We start from the raw sequence: 21,403 nt of genomic DNA, 5'->3' as shown, positions 1-21,403 counted from the left end.
TAGACTTTAACATTTGCCCATAAAGAGCATTTTCTCTAGATTCTAACTGTCTCATGCTTTACTCCCGACTATCAAAAAAATGCTCCTCCCTTACCTTATCGAGTGCACTCTTTATCGGGAGGAGATCCTCACCTTCTGCTTCCCAAGTCCTCAGGTCCCTGTTCGGGCACCAATTTGTCAGGTCCAGCCTGACGATTGAACCGGGCTGAGGTAGGGAGGTGGGATTTGAGAAGAGAAAGAAAGACAGGACAGCGGGATTCAGGAGGTCCACAGCTCTCGAGAAGCTCTGGACCTCCTGAATCCCGCTGTCCTGTCTTTCTTTCTCTTCTCAAATCCCACCTCCCTACCTCAGCCCGGTTCAATCGTCAGGCTGGAACTGACAACTAAGCTTAAAAGTATCATTTAAAAAATAGAAAATATCATTTGCTTATGAAAATTCCACTAATGGAGAACTACATACAGTAAAGAGTGACAGGCTGCTCTCCCCAAACCCCAGCCTCCCTAATCCTAAGAGCAAATGGCTGCTAGAATTTGGTGTGGATCATTCTGATCTTTAAATATATTTTTAAACACTGAAGATGTTTATGATGGGAAAAGCAGTTGCTCTGCAGCCCAGTACTCATCTTTCAACAAATCACCTTTTGACAAGGTTAGATTGCACTATGACCATCTTTATATACAAACTAGTGGCCCGGTGCATGAAATTCGTGCACATTAAAAGGGAATTAATTAAAGGAAATATTTTAATATTGCTATTTGCCCTTTCTCTATAATAGAAGTGTCATAGATGAAAGAAAATTAATAAAATGTATATTAAAATCTCCCTCCTGTCAGTCTGGGGCACGCAGGGGGACTCAGAGTCAAGTCCCCGCCCACCCGCGCGGGCCTCGAAATTGCGCGAGACCCAGACCCAGCCGGCCCCACCCCCGTCAAGCCTCACAGGGCAGGGGACACAGCCTCAGGTCCCTTGTCAAGCCCCACTGGGCAGAGGGCGCAGCCTCAGGTTCCCTGGCCCGGCCTCAGGTCCTTCGGCCCTGGTACCAGGGCAGGGGTGTGGCCTCAGGTCCCCTGGCCCTGGTGCAAGGGCGCGAGGGTGCGAGGGCATGATGACTATTTGCATATTAGCTCTTTATTATATAGGATATATCTCTGAACATGGCTGGAGTTAGATGCTAGATTTAGACAGCCTTTCCCAAGCATGGGTGTCCCCACTTTCTCTGGTAACAGGGCCTTGGTCACTGAAGGACTGAGGATTAAGAGCTCAGATCTCTTAGGTTCCTTAGTTGGCCCTTCTGGGTGCTGCCTGGTCTGTAGTGCAGGAAGGGGAAGGGGAAAAGCATGATAGGAAGGAGGGAACTCTGTGGTTAGGGAACTTCTTGCCGAGCACAGCTGTGCAGTGCCATCAGAGTGTATATTTTATGTAAATGAGTTCACACCATATATACTGCCTTACATCCTACTTTTTTCTTTGTGTATATTAATATGTTGTGGACCTTTTTCCTTGCTGAACCACATATATCTTTTTTTTTAAATTTCTTTATTGATTAAGGTGTCACATATTTGTCCTCATCCCCCCATTCCCATCCCACACCCCTCCCCACGGATGCCCCAACCCCCTGTTGAACTTAACCGTTGGATAGGCTCATATGCATGCACACAAGTCCTTTGGTTGATCTCTCCCCCCTCCCCCCAACCTCCCCTATCCTCCCTCTGAGGCCCGATAGTCCGATTGATGCCTCCTTGTTTCTGGTTCTTGAACCACATATATCTTAACCTTTTTAAAAATATATGCTTTTATTGAATTTTAGAGAGAGAGGAAGGGAGAGGAATAGAGAGATAGAAACATCAATGAGAGAGAAACATTCCTGATCAGCTGCCCCCTGCATACACCCTATGGGGATTGAGCCCACAGCCCAGGTATGTGTCCTGAGCAGGAACTGAACCAGGGACCTCTTGGTTCATGGGTGGATGCTTAACCATTGAGCCACACTGGCTAGGTGATCTTATCCTTTTTATTCACTGCATAATATATACTTTAGTATAGATAAATTATAATTCATTTAACTATCCCTCTATGGATGCATGTTTATGTTGTTGTTTTTCAAATTACAAAGTGTGTTTGCAAATATTCTTGTATATACTAGTATATCTTTTCATTTGTTCTAAAAGTGTTCTAGAAGTGGAATCACTAAAGGGAAACCACATTTTAAATTTTGATGCATTTGACAGAATGCATCCAAACAGGTTCTACCAATTTATACACCCTTTTAAAGATTTCTTTTTCTTCAGTCATTACAGCTGGCCCAGATTTGGTTCTGATCTTCTTGGATGCTAAAAAGTTCCAATTACATGGAACTAATTTTAAAAGCTTTTTAAAAAAATCAGATTGTTATTTCCCCAGCCATCTTGTCTTGCTTGAGAGAAGCCATGTCAAAGATCCTTTATTGAACCACATCATTAAAGACCCAAGTTCTTGAGGGACAAGAGCTCAGGCCAACATTGGCCACCCTCCCGGTGACTATCTTCAGCATCTGCTGACAGAGTCACAGTTTGTGTTCATTATTCTGATGTAATAGGTTATCTGGGCAAGAGGGACAGAGGAGAGGAACATGGCCAAGACCCTCCGGCTCTTCTTGTGAATATTTAAAAACCATTTAAATAGATTTCTTTTTATCCCCTAATGATGACAGCACTGAAACTACTTGTCTCATTTCTCAAATCGAAGCTTCCTAAAGCAAAATGGCCTGGAGACTGAACAGCTCATGAAACTCATTAATCATAAGGGGAGAGGTGGGGAGCTCAATAAGTTGTTCAGGGAGTGGAAAAGTACTTAAGACTCAAGACACCTCTCCTTTCAGCCAAACATTTCATATTGGTGCTTTGAGACTGTTTTTGTTTGTTTGGTTGGTTTCGGTGTGTGTGAGAAGTCCCTTTGTGTGTTTTTTTCCCTCGGAAATGATTCCTAGGTACCTTCTTTCAATACACACCTTTGCTTTCTCTCAAGAGACTTTGCTGGAGACTGGCAGCTGTGCCCTAAGTCCAGAAGATGTGACTCTGAGAAGGCATCTTGTCTGGAGCTGTAGCCCCCACTGGAGTCATCTCCCTTAGCTTTAAGAACTGGAGTGAGGTAGGTTGAAAACCTGCCTCAGCCAGTGTTACAGTATGACATTGGGCAAGATATATTTTTCAGTTTGCTCATCTGTAAAACCTTGGTGTCTCGGGCCTTCTCCTCTCTCCGCATGGCGTATGCTCATCCACTGATATCTGTGTATGCTGAAAAGGGGGAAACATCTGGCAAAAATGTCACTTTGCCTGCTGTGTTCAAGGCTCCCATTCCACCAGATATTGTAAACTTTGTTCACACCAACTTGCGCAAAAACAATAGACAGCCCTATGCTGTCAGTGAATTGTCAGGTCATCAAACCAGTGCCTAGTCCTTGGGTACTGGCAGAGCTGTGGCTCGAATTCCCAGTCCGAGGTGGTGGAACTTATCATTTTGGCCAGGGTGCTTTTGGAAATATGTGCCGTGGGGGCTGAATGTTTGCACCAATGGAAACCTGGCACCATTGACACCTCAGAGTAAACAAAACACAGAAACGATATGCCATCTGTTCTGCCCTACCCGCCTCAGCCTTACCGGCACCGGTCATGTCAAAAGGTCACTGTATTGAGGTAGTTCCTGAACTTCCTTTGGTGGTTGAAGATAAAGTTGAAGACTACAAGAAAACCAAGGAGGCTGTTTTGCTTCTTAAGAAACTTAAGGCCTGGAATGATATAAAAAAGGTCTATGCCTCTCAGCGAATGAGGGCTGGCAAGGGCAAAATGAGAAACAGTTGTATCCAGTGCAGGGGACTTTGCATCATCTATAATGAGGATAACAGCGTCATCAAAGCCTTCAGAAACATCCCTGGAATTACTCCGCTTAATGTAAGCAAACTGAACATTTTGAAACTTGCACCTGGAGGGCATGTGGGCTGTTTCTGCATTTGGACTGAAAGTGCTTTCTGCAAGTTAGATGAGCTGTATGGCACTTGGCGTGGAGCTGCCTCCCTCAAGAGTAAGTACAGCCTTCCAAAGCACAAGATACTTAATACAGACCTTAGCAGAATCTTGAAAAGCCCAGAGATCCAAAGAGCCCTCCGAGCACCACACAAGAAGATTCACCGGAGTGTCCTGAAGAAGAATCCACTAAAAAGCCTGAGAATCATGTTGAAGCTAAACCCATATGCAAAGACTATGCGCCGAAACACCATTCTTTGCCAGGCCAAGAACCACAAGCTTTGGGTTGATAAAGCAGCAGCAGCACTGGAAGCCAAATCAGATGAGAAGGGGGTTCCAGGCAAGAAGCCTATGGTAGGGAAGAAAGGAAAGAAGGCTGTTGGCGTTAAAGAAGCAGAAGAAGCCTTTGGTGGGGAAAAAGGCTGCAGCTACCAAGAAACAAGCAGCTGAGAAGAAGCCCGCAGAAAAGAAACCCATCACAGAAGAAAAGAAGCCTGTGGCATAAACTTAAATTTGTTTATTCCATAAAGGTCAAATCACTTTGGACAGCTAATTTTGAATAAAAATATGATCAAAGGCAACCCCCCCCAAAAAAAAAAATTAAAAAAAGACACTTTGGTGTCCCTATTGGGATAATACCTATCTCCCAGGGTTGTTTTTAGGATGAGTGATAATTCTCTCTTTTTGTTATCAACAAATCCCACACCAGCTTTGTCCTTCATCTATTATAGCAGTTGCAGAACTTGCACAGTACAGTAGCTGGGATAATCATATGGTTACCTTGTAGTGCTTTGGTAGGTGTTGGGGTTTTGAGGCTGCTCTCCTGAGCTTTTAACATAAGATGGAGAAAACACCAGTTATTCATTTCAAAGCTTGGGGTGGGGTGCTGATAGACATTCTACGGGGAGGGGGCTCTAAAGCCTCTACAGACTCCCTTGGTGCATCCATATTTAGTTCCATAAAACCTGGTCAAGTTACTGAGCCCTCTCTTTCTCTCAAGTTATTTTAGTTGTAAAAAGAAGATATAGTTGCTGTGAGAATTAATAAGAACTTCATTTCACCATTTCCTGCTTTATTTTTTCATTTAGGTACCTTTCATGATCTCATTTACTTTAGTTTCCGATTTTATTTTTATAACTGTTCACCTTCCCCAATGTAAACTCCATAAAATCAGAGGTTTTGTCTTTTACTCACTGCTCTATAGCACCTGGCACATAGCAGATACTAAATAAATATTTTGTTGAATGAAAAAACATGGTAATACATAGAACAGTGCGTGAAACATAGTATGCACTCCACAGATTTGAAAAATCATTAGCTACTGTCTATAAATGGATAATAAATCATTTACCTCGAAGAATAGGATAAGAGATTATTTAAATAGTGTACCTGATAAATACTCAGTAGGCCCTCAAGAAATGGTAAATGGATTATGTATGAGTGATTGTCGATCATTTTAGCTAAAGTATTTTGTGAAGCAAGCGCTTGTAGTCATTCTCTTCAACTCTGTGTTTGAGCTCATTGGTTTAAAAAAAATTTACTTCATCCTTGGGTAAGGGGTAAGAAAAAGGGGTACAGGGAGAGTCTTGAACAGCCAGTGGGTATTAGGAAATGATAGCTATTTTAAAGTGAATTCAGTACCTACATCCAAAAAGTATTTAATGAGTTCTTAATTATATTCTTAACACTATGCTAAGCATGGAGGTAATGAAAAAGATGAGAATGGCTTCCTCTCATGGGCAATCAAGAATTAGTAGCTTTCCAGAACTGAAGTGCCAGTTTTCATGGACAGCTGTTAGAGGTGCCCTTTCTGGAAGGCTAAAGGTGACCTAGCAGTTTTCATGTAGAAATTTATGCTCTAAATATCACTAGTGATACACACAAAGATACACACCCACTCACCCACTTATGAATATTCAATACAACATAAAAAAAATTTAAACCAATCTAAAAGTCCTGTAAGAAGGGGGTTGTTTAAATAATGTGTTCAAATAATGGAATACTATTTGACCATTAAAGATAATATGGGGACATATCTTTATTAAAATGGAAATATATTCATGATATATTTATTTAAAACGTTTACAGTATGATCTAAATTTTGAAAGGATATTTATTTTTTGGTTAATCCTCATCCGAGGATATTTTTTCCATTGATTTTTAGAGAGAGTAGAAGAGAGAGAGGAAGGAGGGGGGAGAGAGAGAGAGAAAGAGAGAGAGAGAGAGATCATTGTGAGAGAGACACATGGATTGGTTGCCTCCCACATGCACCCTGACCGGAGCTGAGGATTGAATCTGCAACTCTTCAGTGCTCAGGCTGATGCTCCAACCACTGAACAACACCAGCTGGGGCAAAATTTTGAAAGGATATTTATAGGAATAATTGATACAGAGAGATTTTTTTTTAATTTTATTGATTTTTTACAGAGAGGAAGAGAGAGGGATAGAGAGTTAGAAACATCGATGAGAGAGAAACATTGATCAGCCGCCTCCTGCACACCCCCCACTGGGGATGTGCCCGCAACCAAGGTACATGCCCCTGACCGGAATCGAACCTGGGACCCTTGAGTCCGCAGGCCGACGCTCTATCCACTGAGCTAAACCGGTTTCAGCAGAGAGATATTTTTAAATTTAATTATTTTGTTTCATTATAATTTCTTAGATATGCATGGGTGTTAATTTAAGCACAGAGAAATCTAAAATGATACACACCCAAATGTTAACAGCATCAGAGGGATGGTTCTATTGTCTTCTTAGTGGTTATTTGTGTTTTCTAATTTTCTGAATGAAATATTTTTCATTATTTAATAAATTTAAAAAATTATTTTCCATTATTTATCTCTATGAGGTTACAGAGAAACTGGAAACACTTGTTTCACCAAGCGATGGGAGCTAGGCATCTGGGGAACAAGGGTGTGAGGAGGAGCTTTCACTATATACAGTCTGTACTTTTGAATTTTAATATATATGAATGTAATGCCTATTGGGAAAAAATTTTTTAATTTATAGTTGATGGCCTGAGAGATGGCAGTGGGCACCTTGACTGGACTCTTGATGTGAGTAAAGGAGCTTTCTCTGATAAGCAGCAGTTCCTGCTGGTGGGAGATGGTGGCTAGGATCTCAGTAGTAGATTTGGGGAGGCCATACATACTCCTTGTGGGAGGAAAGACCAGGCGGACAGAGCAAATGCCTTGAGTAAAACTATGCTGCTGACTGTGCTAGTCTCTTTTTTTCTCCCTGAAAAATCATCCAGAACTTGGGTATCTATGAGAGCCTAAGATATTTATCTAATTATTATTTTTTAAAGATTAAAAAGTACATGTTCAGTATAAAAAGTTTGTAAAGTGTAGACAATGAAAACAATTATTTGTAATCCAATTCTAAAAATACTCACTATTTACATTTTAATGGTATCCTTAATTTTGTATAAAATGCATGTGTGTGTGTAAATGTAGTAGATTATACAATGCATATGGCTTTGTAACCTGCCTTGAACATGTTTGAATGCTGATGGAAATTATCCAGTGAGGGTTAGATAGGGAATAATCACCAAAAATGTTTAAAGATTTCTTCTTTTAATATTTCTTCTAAAAGGTATATAGATTAGGATGGAGAATTGTTGTAATTGAATAAATATTCATTTATTTATGCATGTATAATCCAGTGTTCCTCCATACTGACTAGCCAGTGTCCATGGTCTAAAGTCTCATGGACACTTAATGACACTGAGCCCCCAACAACTAGATTGGCAGGACAGCAGACTTTGTGACCCTTAGGATTGATTTCTTCTTTGTGTCTTTTATCACTTTCTCTCTACTGGATCATTTCAATTAGCATTAAAACATGTTCAAGCCTCTCTCATCTACCTATCACCCTCTTATACCTGCTCTGCTTTCAACATTTTCCACTTCAGAAAATGTGTTAACACAATTGCTCATATAAAAGAGCTAGGAGTCATCCTTCTTTTTCCCCTTTCTCTTCCACATTCAATCCTGTGGACTTTATCTCCAAAATGTACCCCTGATTCATCTACTTTTCTCCATCTTCACTGTTACTACTCTAGAGCAAATCACTATTATTATTTGCCTAAAAAATATGAATAACCAGTCTTCCTCCAACCCATTTTCTACACAGCAGCTAGTGAGACTGCTGAAAAATCTAAATCCAATATCTCTTTCCTCTGCATAAAGTCCATGAATGACTTCTTTAATTTAGAACAGTGGTTCTCAACCTTTCTAATGCCGTGACCCTTTAATACAGTTCCTCATGTTGTGGTGACCCCCAACCATAAAATTATTTTCGTTGCTACTTTATAACTGTAATTTTGCTACTGTTAATGAATCGTAATGTAAATATCTGTGTTTTCCGATGGTCTTAGGCTCTGCAAGGTTGAGAACCCACAGGTTGAGAACCGCTAGCAGGGTTGTCCCTTCCCGGCTGGCCAACCTCCCGCATCCCTCCCCAGCCCCGATAGTGGACCAGTGGGGTCCCTTGGCCTGGCCTGTGACCTCTTGCAATCCGGGACCCCTCGGGGGATGTCAGAGAGCCAGTTTTGGCTCAATCCCGCAGGCCAGACGAGGGGCCCCACTGGTGCACGAATTCGTGCACTGGGCCTCTAGTTGATATATAATTTTAAATGATCAAAATCAGCAATATAACTATTATGTTTGTATTTGTCAGCTCTGCTATGATTATAGGCTTGTATTAGGAGTTTCATCATACAAACATAATTACTTATAATTTATAACCTAGGGTTCAAGGAAATTCTGATGTGATTATCAGAAGAAAGTTTGAGGAAGTATATGTGTCTTTGACTTTGACCCATATTAGGTTGTCTCATCTGCATATCCATCACAGTGAAATGGCACTGGAAGAAGAGCCAAAAATATCAACTCCAATGTCCTCCAGTGAATTTGGAAGGCTGTTTCTCACTGGGTGTAAATTGTGTGGGTAGTTTTAGCAAGGATGTCAATCTGGAGCCATCTTCAAAAGCAAAACAATACCGCCTACACTCAGCCTCAGAAGAAGCAGGGATAACTATTTCATGAGATTCTTGTTATTAGTTTTCTGTAGAGAAAGAATGGGGAATTGCAGGCAAGGTGAGGAAAACTGTGGGGAGAAATTAGGAGGCAGAAATGTGGACCAAATGGGGAGAAGTCTTGAGTAAAAGGGATGTGAGTTTAATTATAATTGTGCACATTAACTTTTCATTATCCTATTTTATTTGCACAACAGCATGCAGATGTGAAAATACTTACCTTTCCCACTTTACAGAAGCAAACTAAAGCTCAGAGAAGTTAAGTGACTGAGGTTACAGAACTAAAAGGTAGCAAATTTGGGGTTTGACCCATGGTTTTAATTCCAAATGTAGGATTCTTTGTACTGTACTGAACTGTCAGGAGTTGCTGTATGCACTGGTGCTCTATCCCACTGTTACTATTGCTCAGGCTTTCACTGAGCTTAAATGACTCTCCCTCCCTCTCCAAGGTTCAAACCCTACTTATCTTCACATGCCACCTTTTTTATGAGACTTTCTCAGATTCTATCAGCTAGCACTCAACAGCTCTTTGTCTTTACCTGTCTTATGATGGCTCTTTTTCTCTATAGATTTTGTACACTCCTGGCATTATAGTAGTTATTCTGTGCACGTTTTATCTCTACTGATAGTAAATCCTTTCAGGATATGCCCTGGATCTGAATCATCTTTATTTTTTCACAGTATTTAGCAGAATGCCTTGTAGGCACTTAATAAATATCTATTGAATAAATGAATGAGTGAGTCTTAAGGTCTGCAGATCTGAATCAGTAGGATAACTGCTAGGAGTCTCCTTGCCTCTCCAATTTAGGTCACAATTGATATCACTTGGATGTTATGGAGGGGCATAACCAGATGAAAAAAAGAGGGCAAGTTTGTTTTATGTTTCACCTGGATGTTATGGAGGGACATAACCAGATGAAAAAAAGAGGGCAAGTTTGTTTTATGTTTCACAGATAAAAATTAGAAAGATGTAGAAGTGAATGGATAGGCTTAGATTGAGATGCAGTTTGTAAAATGATTGTCTGAAGGTTTTAGGAAAAACCTTCCAATCCCCTTAGCTCATGTAAATTGGAATAATTAGCACTCTTGGCTGTGTAGTTGTGTTACTTGGCACAAAGAACAAAAATGTATTATGTCAAGTGTGTCATAGGAAGGTAAAAAAGATCAAAGATAAATTGAGACCAAAGCCTCTTCCAGCCATTTTACTGTGGGCTGATGTCTGACTTATTTTGGAGTTATGTGATTCTGTCTGCTTCTAGACTGTCCAGTGTGCTTGGAGCAAGGGCAATTAATTCAGTGCCTTCTTGGCTCACTTACAGCACAGTGTACTGAAGAAGTTTGCCTTAGCACTGAGAGAGAACGGATGATTAAGGATGAGGAAGCATATCACTGGGTGAAATTATCCCTGTGCCAAAGAGATATTAGTCACTCTCTTAATCATCAAGGGGAATAATTCAACCTTAGCCTCTTCTGTAACTGCTTTGAAGAAGAATTAAAGACTGTTCAACTTTAAAGCATGGAACCAAGTAATGTGGATTTAAAGTATGAGAATGTGATGACATGCTTTTAAGGAATCCCTGTATATTGTCCAATATCCGTTTTGGCATTCTCTTTCACTGACAGTCTCCTAAAGAACCAACACTAGTAATTAGTTCCCTTATTGCAATGAAGGCAAAAAGTGGAAATCAGGAATTTTAGACTAAAGTGTATTAATACTATTTTACCAGGTGAATGAAAATAAATAGGATTTTAGAATTTAAAAAGCAGTTTTTTTTTCCAGCAACGCATTCTTAAAAATGACATTGTAGGCAGATTGTTGTAAATCATGTTTTTTAATGGGAACAATGTTGTACATTGGGGTTGCATAACAATATCATAAAAGCAATAGTAATATTAACTTAGAATCCTCTATAGTAATTGAATGTGGAAAAATTGTGGTCCAGATTAGAGCACATTGAGGATCAAGTGGGGTTATATATTTTAAAATACTTTATAAAATATGAGTTATTACATAAATTCTAGCTATTATTCTTTAAATGGAAATAAGGGTATATTAATGCAAGAGGTTGTTCCATAAAGCCTACACTAAATACAGCTGTATTATATTAAACATTTGACCTATGGTTAATATGCTACTTAGAATGAACAATATTAAACATCTAATTGGTGATAATTTTTCTTGGTTTTCTAAAAGTTCTAAGATTGCTTTTTCTTTTCTTTCAAGAGGGGGTAATCTGAATGATGCAAGTCACTTCCAAAAATTAGAATTTCTGTTTCCTTTCTTAAAAAATATATTTCTGATGAGAAAATTCATCACTTAAAGTAATTTGATTAGAGCTATAGTTTATATTATGTTTTGAGGTAAAAGATCATTCCATATGGTTACATTCGGTCTCTGAGTTTCTAAGGGCTGCCATGTAAGTCTTCCCTGAGCTTTTCAGGTTTAGTATGTGGTCCCCTTTTCATCTACAGGTTATTTATGCAGACTCATCTTAGTGTCATCTCCAGTGATGAGTCCTTTTTCTTTCCTGATATAGGAGAGGGGGTACCTTTACAAATGGATATTTCTTTATGAAAAGAAAATTTATGCCCTGCTTTTAGTCAGATAGGAGAACATACCTCCTGTGTCTGCTTTGTCTCAATTGCCTTCAATTCAAAATAATCCCTATGCCAAGTGGCATATTTTGATTCCCTTAATGCATTTTATAATCAGTAAGTCTCTGCATCTTGTGGCAATTCTCTTGGCAAGAGTTACTTGAAGTTTTAAGTCTTTGCCTTTTTTTAAGTTCAAGGCAATCTGTTGGTTGAAGCTGTGTGATTCCTTTCTTCCTTCCCCACCTACCGTACAACAGTTCTAAAGAGCCAGTATTCAGAGCAAAAGAATAAAGTTATCAGAAAGGGATTTCACTAGTCTGTGGAACCTAATTATATAAATTCATTCTGTCTTTTTGGAAAGTTACTGAATTATCTCAAGTGATATAAAAATCAGTTTCTAAATCAAAGTCATGGTCACTGTACTCTGTCACTTTCTCACCTCCCCAGCGCTTCTCCATTTGACTAAATTCCATCATAGGCACTGAGTCGGGAAACAATCTCTGTCAGCTCCTGTTGAACACTTATGGTTGATTCACTGCATGGGAACAGCTTTGGTTCTCTGTGACTTAAAAGAGACATTTTGAGTCCCTGAGCCCTGCATCAACTAATTATCAGCAAAAGATGCAAGGAAGGAAATCCTGTTCATTGGTTCATTAACTTGCACCCCTAGACCAGTGCTACAAATGAGGAAAGCCTCTACCAAAGCCTAAGGCTCTAGGAAGGCTTTCCTGTCAGCCAGAACCTGGAGCAGCAATCACGAGTGTTACTAAGACTGCTCTGTGTGCCAGAGCCGAGCCCCCTCCTTAACAAGGGAGAGGCTCTTCAGCCCCTCATGGTGCAGGAAGGAGGCAGAGCCCAATAGACCTACACCCCCAATTCCTTTCTATACTTAAAACTCAGTTGGATGTTTCTTTGTGATATATATCACTTCTCCTGCCAGCTGTGAGGGAAGGAGGAAAAGCAATTATGGGCATTATTAATCACCAAGTTCCCACTGAAAAGGGTCAAGCTGCAGCAGGGTTTGACCAAGCAACAACAATTCTATCACTAATATATATATATATATATATATATATATATATATATATATATATATATATATATATATATATATATAAAAGCCTAAGCGACTGACTGGCTGACCGGCCAACCGGCTGGTAGCTATGATGCACACTGACTACCAGGGGGCAGATGCTCAATGCAGGAGTGGAAACCACAGGCATGGAAGCATGGGACAGACTGATGAATCTCAGAGGGAAAGGGGGAGAAGGGAGGGCAGGAAGAGATTAACCAAAGACCTTTATGCATACTAGAGGCCCGGTGCACAGATTTGTGCACTGATGGGGTCCCTCAGCCTGGCCTGCGGGGATTGAAGCCACATTAGCTGGTTCAAATGTGGGTTCTTCTACTCACCTGCTGTGTGAACATGGGCAAGTTATATGACTGCTCAGTGCTTGCTGGTTTACCTATATATAAAATGGGAATAGAAGTTGTATCTATTTCAGGGTTTTTGTGTCCCTGGTACATAGTAAGAACATTGTACGTAATTGTTTTTAAATTTAAGAAAAGAGAGAGAGGCGGGGTGAGAGTATGCAGACATTTGGCACCATGTAATTACCAATTATAGTTGATACGAAATGACTTCTCCCTGAGTTATGGCTGCTAATCAGACTCCAAAGCCAGCCAACTTAAGTGCTGATTTATCAGCTGTCTAAACCTGCCACCAAATAGTTTCCAAGGGACCCAAACTTCATAACAGGATGTAGCCTGTTATCTAAGGAAGTACAGTGTCTGTGAAGGGGAGCATGAGCAGTAGTGACTTTTAGGTAAGGATCCACATGATTGCTGTAATTTGCAATGGCATTAAATATGAATAAATGGCAGCAAGTGTAGAGGATAGGAGAGATTTGAAGGGGTCATTACAGGTGGGCTTTCCACATATGTGAGCTTAGGGTGTCTGGGAACTGACAGACTTGGGATTGTTTCTGACAATGGGAAGAACAACTTGTCACACTAAGTCTGACGTATTTGTGATAGCCCAGTTCATTTACCTTGGATAGCACAGATGACCATAATTAGCCCCAGTTATTCAACATGTGGCTTCTCTTCTGTTCTTCTTCCTGCTGTCTGGATTTTGACAGTTTCTATACTGAGTAGTTTGTATATAAGAAGACATCAAATTAAATATGTCTATCTTACTACCCACTAATAGTTGTGGTGAAAGGATTTTGGGCTGGCAAAATAAAACCATTGGCCCAAACGAAGAGCTTGGACTAGCCTTTGTGGTAGGGGTTGCCTGGTGTCCCCCTAAAAGATTGTTACAGCCCTAACCCCCAGTAGTTTAGAGTGTGATCTTATTTGGAGGTAGGACCTCTGCAGAGGAAATCAAATTAAAATGAGGTTATTAGAGTGGTCCCTTATCCAGTATGACTGATCTCCTTAAAAAAGGGAAATTTGGACACAGAGGTACATACACACAGGAGGAATACCATGTAAGGAGATACAGGGAGAAAACAGTCAAACATAAGGCAAGTAGAGAGACCTGGATAAGATCCTTCCCTCATAGCCCTCAGAAGGAATCAACCCTGCCAAAAATCTTTATTTTGACCTTCTAGCTTCCAGAACTGTGAGACAGTACATTTCTGCTCTGTAGGCCAACAAGGAGGACAGCCCTGCTGGAAGGACAAGCCTCTGTAAATGGTTGAGGAGGCACAGTATGTTTGCAGATCTACAAGAAGCCTAGTATTGTTGGTACAAAAATATAAGAATGACAAGAAGTAGAAAAATAAATGTAAAGTGAAGTCTGGGACCAGACCATGAGCAGTCTGCTGTGTAGGCAAAGGTGTTTGCCTTAAAAAAAAAAAAAAAAAAAAAAAAAAATATATATATATATATATATATATATATATATATATATATATATATATAATTTTGTTGTTGTTAACCTTCACCTGAGGATATTTTTCCATTGATTTTCAGAGAGAGTGGAAGAGACAGAGAGAAACATCAATGTGAGAGAGACTTCATTTGGTTGCCTTCCTCATGCAACCAAGCTATGTGCCCTTGATGGGAATCAAACCCGGGACCCTTCTGTCCTCGGACTGGTACTCTATTCACTGATCCAAACAACGAGGATAGGTGTTTGCCTTTTATGGCATGGAGTACTGGTTTTCTAGTTGCAAATAGAATTATCTTGGAGAACTTTTTTTGTTCTATATCACCTGAGGATATATGTTTTGCATTGATTTTTAGAAAGAGTGGAAGGGAGGGAGGAGAGAGAGAGAGAGAGAGAGAGAGAGAGAGAGAGAGAGAGAGAGAGAGAGAGAGAGAAGATACATGCCTGCAACAACTCAGGTACGTGCCCTTGACTGGTAATCAAATTTCGACCCTTCAGTGCACAGGCCGATGCTCTCACTGCTGAGCCATGCCAACCAGGACTTGACTGGAGAACTTTTATAAAAAACCAATGCCTTGTTCCAGTCCCAATGATTCTAATTCAGTAGGTGTGGGGTCATATCTAAACATTATTATTGTCTTCAAACTTTTTATTGGAATAAAATATACATGCATACTCAACCTCTTCAGTCATACGTGGCCACTGGCTGGTCTCCAAATGTGCAGCTTTTTCAATTTTCCCTATGTCTCTTTTCTGCTTGATGCTCCTAGAATATCTTTATTTGTTTACCCTGTTTCTCTAACTCTTAATTGGCTTTCATTACTCAAATATTTTCACCTCAGGAACCTAACTTGATCTTTCCTGGCAGAGTTATGAATCCCTCCCTGCATTTCCATAGCACCATGTACATGATTCTCAGTTATTATTGTGCAGGTGACTTAGTTTGTGTCTTGGGCAGAATACCATGACTGAACTATTCCTCCCAGCCTGAATTCAGTGGGAGAGGCAAAATCAGTAGGGGGAATGGATACTGGTCATCAAAATAGCAAATGTGTTGTCTTTACACTGGACTCTGAGATCCTTAATAGCAAACACTGTATGGTATTAATCTTTGAATACCTGTTCCAAGTCAAGTTCCTGGCTCAATAAGTGTTTGTTAAGTGAATGGTTCCTGCCTTTGGTTTTCAAGACACGGGTTTATTCTGAAGTCTATTCTAAATGGCATTCATCTTTTCTAAAGTGTTTTTACTTTATTCTATCAGGCCCCAGTGCTTCAAGGATGGGAAAAGAAATTGCACAATGGCTTTTGAAATTATCATCAAACAAAAAATGTCATTGAAAATCTCTAAATCAGCTTCTTTCCACTTGACCTCCTGAGAAAATGATGCCAAAATGTGAAGTCAATGATGGGAGGGAGGTGGTCCAGGCAGCTGGGATCCAAACCCTTTGATCTCATGCACAAATGTCCTCTTATTAGTGATAAGGAGGAAAGTAGAGGTTTCTGGACTCAGGGTGAGAGGTGCCCAACACATATTGAATTGATTGGGTTGGAGGTAGAAAATGTTACTTTAATTCTGCCTTATCTGCTGAACTTTCTCTAAGAATCTCTTTTAACTTATATTTGAAAATCAGAGGGAGAAAAAACCTGACAGTCAAGGAAGTTCATATTTAAGTGCTAGTTTATAAGCAATTTTCCTAATTCCTCAGTTATTTCAAAGTTGCCATTTAATGGGTATCAGTGTTTCCCTGGAGGAATGTGCTCCATTAAACTCACTACAACTGCAGGGAAATACTTAGGTTGGTTTTTATGAACAGTAATGATTTTTTTCATAAGATGCACTTTATTTCATGCAGGTGGAATGATTCATAAAATACTAGAGGCCTGGTGCATGAAATTCATGCATGGGGGAGGGTGTCCCTCAGCCCAGCCTGCACCCTCTCCAATCTGGGACCCCTTGAGGGATGTCCGGCTGCCCATTTAGGCCTGATCCCAGTAGGATCGGGCCTAAATGGGCAGCCGGACATCCCTCTCACAATCCAGGACTGCTGGCTCCCAACTGCTCACCTGCCTACCTTCCTGATTGCCCCTAACCGCTTCTGCCTGCCAGCCTGATCACCCCCTAACCACTCCCCTGCCAGCCTGATTGATGCCTAACTGCTCCCCTGCCAGCCTGTTTGCCCCTAACTGCCCTCCCCTGCAGGCCTGGTCACCCCCAACTGCCCTCCCTTGCAGGCCTGGTTCCCCCCCACAACTGCTCTCCCCTGCAGGCCTGGGTCCCCCGCAACTGCCCTTCCTTGCAGGCCCGGTCGCCCTCAACTTTCCTCCTCTGCCAGCCTGGTCACCCCTAACTGCCCTCCCCTGCAGGCTTGATTGCCCCCAACTGCCCTCCCTTGCAGGCCTGGTCCCTCCCAACTGCCCTCCTCTGCTGGCCATCTTGTGTCCACATGGGGGCAGCCATCTTTGACCACATGGGGGCAACCATCTTGTGTGTTGGAGTGATGGTCAATTTGCATATTACTCTTTTATTAGATAGGATAGAGGCCTGGTGCACAGGCGGGGGCCAGCTGTTTTGCCCTGAAGAGTGTCCTGGATCAGGGTGGGGGTTCCCTTGGGGCATGGGGAGGCCTGGGCGAGGGGCCTGTGGTGGTTTGCAGGCTGGCCACACCCCCTGGCAACCCAAGGGGAGGTCCTGGTATCTGGGATTTATTTATCTTCTATAATTGAAACTTTGTAGCCTTGAGCGGAGGCCAGGGCCGGCCAGGAAGTTTGGCTTCCTCCATTGCTGGGGAAACCCAAGCCTCCTGCTCGCTCTGTGTCCGCAGCTATTTTTGTTGGGATTTATTTATCTTCTATAATTGAAACTTTATAGTCTTGAGCGGAGGCCTGAGCCGGCCAGGGTGTGCAGGAAGCTTGGCTTCCTCCATTGCCGGGGAAACCCAAGCCTCCTGCTTGCTCCATGGCCGCAGCCATCTTGGTTGGGTTAATTTGCATACTCCCTCCTGATTGGCTGGTGGGTGTGGCGTGTGGGTGCAATGGAGGTACAGTCAATTTGCATATTACTCTTTTATTTGATAGGATAGTTCTTATGCTATAATTATCCTTTCAATGAGTAGACCCTATTTTCTGAAGCTATAATTCCTATTGTAAAACAGGTAGGTCTTTGTGCTTAATTCTGTGCAATGGATTGTTATCTTGTGTAGCTGCATTAAATGTCACAAAATGCTATAAATGGGAGATTAAACAAAAGAAGGATGATAAGGAAGAGGAAAGAATACGTGGAGCTGAACTTACCCCTGCTCCCCAAAGAGAATATCTCCATCTCCCAGATAGCCATCAGAGCTCTGTGGAGATAGACAAAGCGGATGGCTGAACTTTTTTTAATGAACTGACCATATCCATAGAAGTTTGCTTTGAGCCATCAAAGTCTTCTTCCCAGTGCTGAAGAATGAAGCAATTGCCTCAGAGCTGCTCCCTGCTTCCCCCACTTACCTCCCTCATTGGTCAGAACTTACCTGGGCAACTTGGATTACTGGACTACTTAACTAACTAAATAGAAAGTTGTAGAGGTCTGACTGGCATCTATTCCCCTCCCCACCCCTCCTCCATGGCAGAAGCACCTTTGTTTTCCTTTGGAGCAAGGGGGGAACAGGTGACCAAGAATCCTACTTACCTGCATTTCTCCCATGTAAGACCTTACTGCTGACTTACAAGAAAGAGTCCAAATTTTTTTTGGCATGGGATATAAATAGAATAATAAGAGTGATATTTTTGAGACTTAAAATTTGGCATCAGAAAGTAAAAGGCAGGGAGTAAATTAGCAGCTGATTAGAACAGTCTGGCAGGATATGGGGCTCAACCAGTAAGGCATTGTGCCAGAACTATTATTTAGAGAGAATTGGCCAAAGAATACACATACACCAAGAGTCTATTTGAACCAAACCCTGTGCTGAAAGTTTTATATACATTATCTCATATGACAAAAGTAATTCCCCCTTTAAGAGCATGTGTACTTTTCTGCTGTGGCATTATTCACAGCTGGTAACTATATATTTATTTGTGTGGTTAGTTGGTTTAACATCTGGCTGTACCCACTAAGTTTCCAGCACTGTACCTGGCACATAGTTGATGCTTGAAAATTTGTTGAATGAATAAATGAATGTAATGACTATTGTGGAACCTAGGTTCATGCAAAGAAACCTCATGGAATTCTAGAAAACCTTAATAAGCAGTATGCAGGAAGGGGCTAAGCAAGGCAACTTGTACACCAGAGGACTTGCTCATTGAAATTTCAGCTTCCAATGCTTCTATGCTATGGCTTTCAGTTTAAATTCTTGAGAGCGATATTCTGATTGAGTTAGTTGCCCACTCATGATTCAATCAGCTATGACTAAAAGGGCTGTCACATAGTAGATAAGTGTCTGCAGGATTCCTCCCTTGAGGGTAATGGGCAAGGCACTTATCAGAGAAAAAGGGTTTCATATAACAACTTTACTGGGGGCTGAGAAGGGAACCCAAATGGTATTTACTACCACACAGGTCTGGAAGAAGACTGTGACATAATGTATAGAGATGTGCAGTATGGCACAGTGTGTAGATGCCAGACTTCAAGTCCCAGATGCAACACTCACTTCCTATGTAATACTGGGCAAATTACTTAATTCTCAGTGCTTTAGTGTCCTCATATGCAAAGTGAGGATCATGACAGTATTAACCACTTAGACTTGATATGAGTCTTAAAAGAGATAATACATGTAAAACGTTCAATAGTTCCTAGCATTGTAAGCACTCAATAGATGTTAGCTTAACATAATTCTTACAATGGAAGATGAGAAAGTTCCATTTAGAATATCTTTATTCCTCTTAGTGAAATAAAAAACCTCATCAAGATTCTTTTAGGATATTTAATTTTGGGGAGAGAGTAGGTCTTAGTGTGATGAATAATTTCAAATTTGGAGAGATATAATTTTAATAAGCCCAAAGTATTCGTTAGATCATTTGATCCTCAATTTTAGCAGTTTATTATGTTAACGAAAAAAAACCATTGAAACCTGTAAAGAATTTTAGTGAGTTTATTTGAGCCAAAATGTCGACATATGCCGGGAAGCAGAACCTCAATGAATTGAGATAATGCTCCGAAGAAATGGTGGGTTACATCTGTATTTATACATTGCCATCAAAGGAGGGACATAGGTCGGCTACATGAAACTCATTGGTGATGGATTAAGGAGGTGGGATAAAGTCAACCGGTGGGAAACCCCTGGGATTGGATAAAAAGCAAAATGATGGACACATACTTAGGTGGGTACAGGAACAATTAACATGATAATGAAGGAATTTGAAGTATCTATCCTGGCGCCCACCACATTTGGTTGTGCCCCAGGGGCTCCAGCAAAAGAAGGAAGTTACAAGTTACCCAGACATCTCACAGATATGTTATCTTAGAGGCAAAAAGGCAAATGGGCTCAGGAAAGATCTAAGTTGATCTTTGTCAGGGAAGATATCGGACTAGGACATGACTACCCACTATAACCTGTTTGTAGTTAAATATTTAATTTTCAAACCATCCTTTGTGGTTATTTCAGGTCTCTGAGTTTGCAAGACTGCCACGTAGGCCTCCCCTGAGCTTGTCAGGTTAGCATGTGGCTCCTTTCGTTCACACATTCCCCTTTTGGTCATAAATCAATCCAAAGGATGCATTGATGACCAACCTTTTGGTTGGATAATGGAGTCCCACGGTGCTAGGAAGGCTCATTCCTAGGATGTCTCAGTGTCAGCATGTCTTGCTGAACAGGTGGACCACTGGGGATGGGGCAAGACCATAACCTTAGATGGCATTTAAGGTCGAATTACATATATATTTTAAAAAGGCAGGTAAATGGGAGGCAGTCAGATCCTATATGTCCTTGTTAAAAAGTATTCTGGATCATTTCTAATTTTGAGCCACCATTATCCGAGTCTTTTTGCTGTTTGTCTTACATTCTGCTTTTCTGCATCTAATATAACATTTACATATTATGAACAAAAGTAACAATAGTAAACCAATAACACTGATTAGGAACAGAAAATGTCTAATACTAGACAAGGAAAAGTCTAAGGGGAACAAGCATCACAGCCAACTGAAAAAACCTTTACATGTATTATCATAATTTTTATTAAGCTAATTATATGTTTTCCTCCTTCATCCACTGTCATTCGTACCTTATGATATGTTTGGCCAAATGAATTAAGACTCCACTATTTCGTTATCTAGAAGCTCTAATTTTCTTCTGGCCAATTAGTTCCCATAAAAATGGCTTCATGGAGAAGAGTTCAATTTCCCAATACATTGGTTTTTCAGTATCAATATTATCACAGATTTTATGAACATCAGGCAAAGTCATTCTGCCTATAATTTTAGTATTATACTATATTCTAGTATTATTTAATGTAAACTTGGTGATATTACAGTAAAGATTGCTTTTAACCCTTCCCAGCAAAAACGCCCCTTTTCCATATACTATATTGTTATTTGTTGGGGTAGATACAATAAGCCAGGACTGGGTGAATTCAGTATTCCATATGGATTGGGGGCATAACCATTCACCTTTCTGACTTTCACAATCAGACAGTGAGATGGGTTCCCATTGTTTATTATTTTTAAATATGGCCCATCTACTTCCCATTGGAAGTATTCTAGTATTATTGAGGATGGTCCCTATGCCAGCCAGTTGAACTACTGGGAATTTAAGCCTAGGATTTAACCGAGGCACCTGGGCTTTTAAGACACAACGTCGTAGATCGCATTTCCCATCCAAAATTTTCCAAATTCCTGGGGAACCATATGAGTCCCATACGTGTCTGGCCTGGGCTTCTGCAGCCATTATAGTTGGCCATT

The 21,403-nt window shown here is 40.8% G+C and overlaps 1 protein-coding gene and 1 pseudogene across 7 annotated transcripts in view; both read left to right on the top strand.

Moving 5' to 3' along the window:
• CRH (corticotropin releasing hormone) overlaps positions 1 to 21,403 on the top strand; it is a 339,387-nt gene that overhangs the window by 45,733 nt on the left and 272,251 nt on the right. The gene's annotated exons all lie outside the window — the stretch shown is intronic.
• On the top strand, positions 1,203 to 4,504 carry LOC103293969 (60S ribosomal protein L4-like; annotated as a pseudogene).

This window comes from Eptesicus fuscus, chromosome 19 (assembly GCF_027574615.1).
Source record: "Eptesicus fuscus isolate TK198812 chromosome 19, DD_ASM_mEF_20220401, whole genome shotgun sequence".
Lineage (NCBI taxonomy): Eukaryota > Metazoa > Chordata > Mammalia > Chiroptera > Vespertilionidae > Eptesicus > Eptesicus fuscus.
This window is presented reverse-complemented; position numbering and strand designations above follow the sequence as displayed.